Raw genomic sequence first — 7,896 nt, 5'->3', positions numbered from 1 at the left:
GAGTTTAATTAAAGACTCATTTCAAATGGGCAGACAGAGAGGCAAATTAAAGAGTATTGTAAAACAGAAATGCAATGCTTAACAAGCTCTACTTGGTCTTCAAGGACATGATTTAAATGGCAAACTTTTACAGTTTGTCTGTTTACAGTTTTGTGGGTTCCACGCCACTGCAACATTGTGATAAAAGCTGATGCTATATTTAAAATATAAGTCAATAAATATTTTATAACACATCTAAAGTGGTCTTTCTCCCACCGGAATAGTTATGACACAGTAAAATAATACTACAATGTCCGAATTCTCAGTTGGAACTGAAACGTACTTGCAGTAATACGTTTGAGCATCGTTTGAAGTCAGTGTTTACACAAGTCAGTCTCAAATTATGTTGGTGCCTTTTTTTTGTATATTTGATAGGCCTACCTCTAACTATTTGTCGTTTTATGGACACCATTCTCCTTCATAACACCTATGGGTGCCCTCTACTGGTATCCATACATAGAAGTATGAGTGCTGCATGAGCATGGGATGGATCTTACTTTTCCAAGCATGGCTATGTGGCCTTGAGAAAGGCCAGCAGGCCACAGCTTGCCTGGTTCATGTCACACAAAGTGCCCCTGTCAGCACTCTCCACTGTGCTGGCCATGGTCTGCACAACTTTGGGCTAGTCTAGCCAACCAAATTACACTAATTGGCACAAATGTATTATGAACTTTAGATTTATATATCAAGATTTTATTTAAAGCTATTCACAGATTGTAGTCTATGTGCATAGCTTGCGTGTCAGCAAAACAGACAAGCTGACTTTGTCAAAAAAAAAAAAGAGAGGACTGTATTTCAAACCCATCCAGTATGCAGAACTTGGCAGCACCCTTTTCTAATTTTAGATCAGGATTTATTTGTATCCAATTTCTCAACTCTTTTTAAAAAGATGGTGAAAATGTTACCCAGATCCACCCAACCATGACACTTTAAACCACATTTTGCCTGATGTTTCTCATGGCACATAATATCTGACCTGGAAAAAATCTGTCTGGCATAAGAATGTTAGGGTTCAATTATATAGCGGCCAATTAAATTAATTGAGTATCAAAATCTTCAGTGAATAAGGAGACCCTGATTACCATCTGTGTTATTCCTGAACTCTACAGCCAAACCTTTTAGATGAGGCAGCGGAGGGATTTAACAATACAAAGAGATGTTGAGGAAGAACGTAAAAAAACTATGGCCAAAATACTTCTATAATAATAACTTTTTTCTTGCCAAAAAGTATTACTGTAGAACCCTAACCCACCCATTTTGTAAATATAGGGTTGCTGTTAATTGCATCAAATAGCGGGCCTTTCTATCTTACCTATCCAGCCATGCTATGTATACATACCCATCTCCATAACCTCTTGCCAAAAATGCACACACACACATAGCACACATACACACACACATACACACACACACACACACACTCCAGCGTCTGTCTCTGTTGGGTGAATGCCAGCTTGAATAAAGCAGTCCATCAGCCTCCTACACGGCCCATTACAGGAATGAGCTTGCATGGAAACATGTCGCTTCTAATTGAAGGAGAGTGAATCAAAAAGCTGCTCTCCATGACAAGACGTGAGGGTTAGATAATAATTCCTGTGTTTCTCCTCTTTCAAAGAAGCCCCCCTTTTTGGAGGAGGATTTGTGTGACCTTGTTTCCTTGGAGAAAAAATGAGAGAGCAGAGAAGAAGAGGAGGGGTGAGAGGGGGGTAGAAGGGAAGATGGGTGGTGGGAAGAGAAGGGGAGAAGGGCAGAGTGGGGAGGGGGGAGGTTAGGGTAACTTCAAAAACCCACATCAAAAGGAATAAATAATTGTTTCTGCTGGTTTTGTTGTTGTGATACGGATCCGCGCAGCAGCGAGTGGCGAGCAGGAAGCTTTGATTTGCGGCAGCCTTCCTGGAGAGGGCTCCTTCTGTTGGCGGCTGAGCGAAGAAGAGCCGGGGCCCACTGATTAAACTCCTGTTTGTTTTAATCTTCTGCCTGCCCCATGGGAGGTCCACAGAGAGCGAGAGATCCTGCTGGGGGGAAATGCTGAGCTCCAGAGGCCCACACCCTCTCCTCGGGCCTGCCTGCCTATCTGCCTGCGCTTACCTGCCTATGTGCTTGCCTGAGCGTTCTGAAAGAATATGAAGGATTAAAGGATGACAAGACGCCACGGATCCCATCCATCCAATCAGCCCACATAAAGAGGGTGGGTGGGAAGAGGAGGAGTAGGAGGATAAGGAGAGGAGGAGTGGGTGATGGGATGAAGGTGACAAGCGGAGGGTAGATGACGAGGGGGGTGAGGGGTTTGGGGTCACGCAAGAGATTATGACAGATCACATTTTCAATGTTATGGTGATGTGCTTGACCCCGTGGTTGACCTATCTTTGTTGACCTATCCAATCTGTGTCAGATATCTGGTTGTTTAGACATTTGGTTGACTAGTCCAAGTTCCATATTTAGAAAATATTTGTGGTGTATCGAGATCAGAGGATTATTTGTAACAGCTGACATCCCCACAGAACATCTCATTGTCCTGATCTTTGGTCGACATGCTCCATTCTCTCTTTTAACATAGCAAGGGGCCAGAGAGTTTCCAGATAGGAAGTCTGTCTCATCATGTTGCTAAACATTGATTCCCAAACATTTAGTTTTGATCTTTCTTCCCCATCACATCTTTTATTTATTTTCTCTCTTTTCTTCCTTCCCTTCATGTGTCGCCACCCACGTGGTTTCTAACTGTGCACTGGGGCAAACCATGGTATCCCCCACTGTCATGCTGGGGTCACAGGGGTCAGGGTAAGTGCACAGTAAGACAGCCGGGCATTGGTGGGGGAAGGGGGGGAGGGGTGTGTGTGCGTGTGTGTGTGTGGGGGGGGGGTTGCATGCTGATTGTGTGCATTTAGGGGAACAAGCTGCTCACATGCTAATCCCATTAGATGGCCCCACGGTACACACGAACACAGGCACACGCAACTATATACCGAGCAAAGCTATCCTGAGACTCATTCTCCCACACTCAGTCAAGTCTCTTCCTAACCTTCACTGACATCACGTGTGGTCGAGTCTGCTCACAGAATAGGATCAAAGCGTAGAACCACTGACCTTGTATTGAGTTGTTGCACAGTATTATACTATTATATATTAACAGCTACAGCAACCTGTAGATGTTATGCAAGTAATTCATTTATGTATATCTATGCATGCAAAATGGATAAGCCGGTATCAATGCTACAGTACAATAGCGTAGTGTTCAAGAGATCACTATACGTTGGTATACATTTCTGAAGTTATGCATACATCCTGGTCTCCTTTAAGGCATCATGCATACATGGTACGCTTGAACTCCTAGCCTATAGGTAAGAAACACTTTGTGTTTGATTTCAGAAAACAAATCTGTCTGGGTCGAAAGGAAAAAGTGAAGTGGAAGTAAGATTTTTGAGCAGTGCATGATTGATTGGACACCATTTGTGCAGTTGTTCAAAATATAATTGTCCCATCAGATGCCATAAACATTTGAAGAGAAAACTCTACGAAGCACTGTTTTCTTCTCTTAGAGTAAACAATTCGTCTCTCCACACCTCTGTCAGTGCGAGAGACGGCGCTCATTAAGAGCATGCATCAAACGGCCTATCGCAATTGACGGATTAAATATTGAATTGATCATTCAGCCTGGCTGCGGTGTGCAGTTGGAGGGGATCTACATTGTGAGCTGCTATGTGCTGACACATAGCCAGATGTATATTTAAACAGCCATTTCCCTGCTAAACTGTCTAATGGCTTTGGGGCTGAGGCAGATGAAATGAGACCTGCGGAGCTGTCAGATGTCTCTGGGGCTGCTGGAAGTGGCGTGGTCCCCATCCCCCCATTGCTCCCTAGCTCCCTCCCTTCAATCCCTCCCTTCCCCTAGCTCTATGTTCCCTCCGTCTTAGCAGGATCAGAGGAGAGGCAACGCGAGCGGGGGCCCCCACGCTAGGCCTCAGGCGGCGGGGGGATCGGGAGACTAACGAACCTTAATGATCCTCCGTCTGGCCCGGCTCCCCTGTCTTCACTCCTACACTCGGCTCCACGAAAATACACGAGGCAGACCTCAGAGATCCTGTCCACTGGTGCTGTTTGGGACGCTCTGTCTAGCCTCTTCCTCTCAGTTTGTTTAAGTTAAGGTTTGAGGTGCTGCCGGTTTCCAACACCGACCTTATCACACCCCATGGGAGGAGATGAGTAAAGAAATAAACCACACACCCCAACTCTCAAGCTGTACATTTGTTTATACTTCACCCCACTCCCCTCCACCCATCTCCTCCCTTCCTTCTACCCGCTCACCTTCTATCCCTAGACATGCTTTTATTGGCCTGTGAGCACTAAGAACATAGAGAACCAGATGTGAGGGACTGTAGAGAAAGAGAGAGAAAGAGAGATAAAGTCCATCTAAGTATCTGAGAGCCAAGGCAATTACAAGCATGTGTGGCTCATCTCTTATCTCGATGGGGCCTAAGATGACGTACCTAAGTCCAGAGAGGAGGAGCTGTCCGTTCCCTGCCCCGACAACAAGACATGGAAGCCTAGGAAGAGAACTTGGCAGAGAGTTTGGGAGAGCTCAGAGTTAAGCTCTCTGTGAAGTGCAAATCACCATCCTTTCAACCACTGATGATGAGCAGCGCTCCAGCATCAAAAAAGTCAAAAGAAATTCCTGCCTAACTGGTCAGGTCATTCTGGGAGGAAACCATACTCCTCGCCTTTGGCTCTAAGAACATCTGAAGGTTGTTATAACAGCAGCATAAAGTCATTTCCACTTACCTCTCCTGACTGCTCTGCAAGGAAAAGACAATCAGTGACGCGTTGAGGGAACATCTCAGCATCTCTCATGTTAACATCAGCACCTGTCACATCCCAGCTGAATAACTGGGCAAGGTTCACTTAATGCTGAGTGACATTCTCATACAATACGTCAGAATGTCTCACAGAGTCCCTGCTGACGCCAGCTTGTCAAAGTAGTGCTGGAGAGGTCAGATACAGGAAATGTTGAGTTTTACCTGACAGTTGGTCTGAGCTCTACCCAGAGCTATTTTTGAGCCTTGAAACAATGGGAAGTCTCTCAATTAAGTTCATGTTGTGCTAACAAGCTGGATATCCTTTAAACTTGCTTGGTTCTCTAAACCTGTGATTGATCTGGTTCCAAAACACCCACTCAAGTTGTTTTATTTCACCTGGCTGTGTGTGTGTGAGTTAGTGTAAGCGTGTGTGACAGTGTGTGTGTATACATAGGGTGTAGAGGCTTCAAAGGGATAGGGAGTAGTTGATCTTACCAGTGAGGCTCTACAAGTCATCAAACAGGACATTTTTCAGGCATGCTGAAGCCTTGGCATGAGGCCGATGGTGCAGATTAAAAGATGATAACTTCAAAGTTTACAGAATATTGTTTGGATGCTGCTCATTGTCCAGGTCTTCCTATATATGAGATTTCAAAGTGCAGCTGAGGGGCAGGAGGTGAGTTGAAACTTTCCAGTCACCCAAAGTTGACCCAGTTAGAGGCATGCTGTCTGTCACAAAAGTCAATGTCCCTTTTTTAGTTGTTGTGGAGCACATTCCCCTTGTGGAATAATGAGCATGAGGCTGTCGGACAGCAAAGCTGGATTTGCTCTCTGATGTGAGAGCCAGAAACGCACATCCTCGTTAGAGTGGCCCAGAGCCCCTGAGAACATCAAGTTCCCATCTTATGCTTTGAAGGCCATTGTGTTTGCAACAGTCTCCTTCAAGTGTATAATTGAGTGCTTACTGGATCTTTTCATTAAGTCTGAATTTGTGTGTGCGACTAGGTTTGATTGTGTGTGTTCTTAAGTTTGTGTTATTGTGTGTGTGTGTGTGTGTGTGTGAACATGAGCGTGTGTGTCACTGTATGTTCTTGTGTATGTGTGAAGCTGTACAACCAAGCTGGCAAGTATGGTGTCACTTTCAGCTTAGTCTCCTTTAAAGTTTCTCTTTTAAACTCCTATTTCTGTGTTTATTCGAGACACTCTTGAGGAGCGTGTAATCAACAGGGAATTGACTTGAAGGTCTTAAAGGTTCCACTTTGAAATACATCAGTAGCTGCTTCCATCCTCACTCTGGATGGGAGAGAGGTGTGGTCATAAATTTCACATCGGACCTTCGATGAACTTAATATGAATTTTCAGCATTTTGATCTAAGTATTGAAAGTGGATAAAGGGCCTGGTCTAAAGGATGTCTATAAAGGGCTTACATTTTCTATAATATTAAACCCAACCAGCCTTTGATCTTTTAATCCTGTGCTTGTAAGGTTGTGAGATAAGCAGGCATGACTAACTTTTCTTTCTTAGCCAATCTAATAGTCAAGAAAGAGCAGAGCACACATAATGAGCTCTTTTACCCCCTTTTGATGACAAATTGGACTGAAATTCCATTGTTTTACGGTTCTTCCTTGCAACAGAACTCTGTTCTCTGTTCCCAGTGAGAGGACCGGTCATATGAACGCTGTCCTTTACAGACTGGGTGTGCCAGAAGCCAAACCTACCCCTCTCAGTCACAGAATTCTATCTTAGCTGCCTGTCCCTGTCCTACTAGTATCATTATGATTATGTCTTTATTTAGCCTATCCAGAGTGACTTGCAGAGCTTAGTTAAATACTGTATATGGGTGGAACACAAGCCCTGGGCAGCACAGAGGGACAGTTTGGCCTTGTCAACACCATCTCCAGATTGGATGGTGCCAGCTGTGTACACCTCATATTCCCATTTGGGTTCTCTGTCTGTCCGTGCATGTGTCTGTCTACTACCCGTTTACTTACAAAGGGATGAGAGACATACTGTGTCTGTTCCTTATCCACTGGTTATACTGTAGTTTGGCAACAAGCTCAATCTTTCTGTCTCCCTAGCTGTGTTGAACCTTTAATTGGGCCACAGTGTCCTGTTGCACTCATCTCTCTCTCACTCTTTGATACTCTATTCCTCTCACTCTCTCTTCCTTTCTTTGCCTCTCTTTCTGTCTCATTCTCACTCACACACACAGCAGAAAAGCTATTTACATCTTTAATGCTTTCATCTGATATTCCCTTTGTGCCATTGTTGTTTTGCAAGGATTTAGGGTTCAGATGTAAAAGACTTCACTGGTAGCACAAAGACTAGCATTTTTGATTTCACGCATTTGTTTCCCCTCACATAACTGGCATTCTCTTTAGACAAATACGCCTCAGAAATGACTGGAGCCTGAACTGGCTGTACTTGGACAAGGACAGTTTGTTTAAAGACTGGGGTCCAGCTCTGAGAACACCACAGGGACATAATTCACATATTACATTAGTGTTTTACACTTCTAAGAGACCCTCCATAGCTTGGTGGTTTTCATCTTTCCCTTTGATGCTGATTGAAGGAGAAAGGCGGCCATTGTCCTCAGTGGCCTGCAGGCATGTCACAGGCTACACAGGCTGAGCCAATGGAGAGCTGCTGAAAAAGTCACCCGCATATGGCCGTGCTCACATGACTTAATGCCGGGGCCTACGTCTGGCCCCTGTCCCCTCCGTCCCTGCGTCTCTTTATCCCTCTGACTCCAGTGTCTGCCTCTGTCTCAGATGAACATGCCATCTGGTCTGGTTCCACATCTGTGGATATCCTGTCTACAAAACCCCAGACAGCAGCCCTCTTTGTGCAGAGACTGTCCGCTCCAGGGCACCTGCTATGGCTTAGACCAGTTTACACATGCAAAAGAGGCACTGCCATTAATAGTGTCCACCGCTAAGCATCACACGTCGTAAAGCATTTGTTGCAATATCATTTATAGCCGCACGGGATTTAGTCGCGGTGTACTCTGGGAATCCACGCGGCGGCACAAAGGAGTAAGGTTTGCGACCTGTCAGCAGGCTACGA

Source organism: Hypomesus nipponensis, chromosome 19 (genome assembly GCF_054491055.1).
Source record: "Hypomesus nipponensis isolate SF chromosome 19, ASM5449105v1, whole genome shotgun sequence".
NCBI classification, from domain to species: domain Eukaryota; kingdom Metazoa; phylum Chordata; class Actinopteri; order Osmeriformes; family Osmeridae; genus Hypomesus; species Hypomesus nipponensis.
This window is presented reverse-complemented; position numbering follows the sequence as displayed.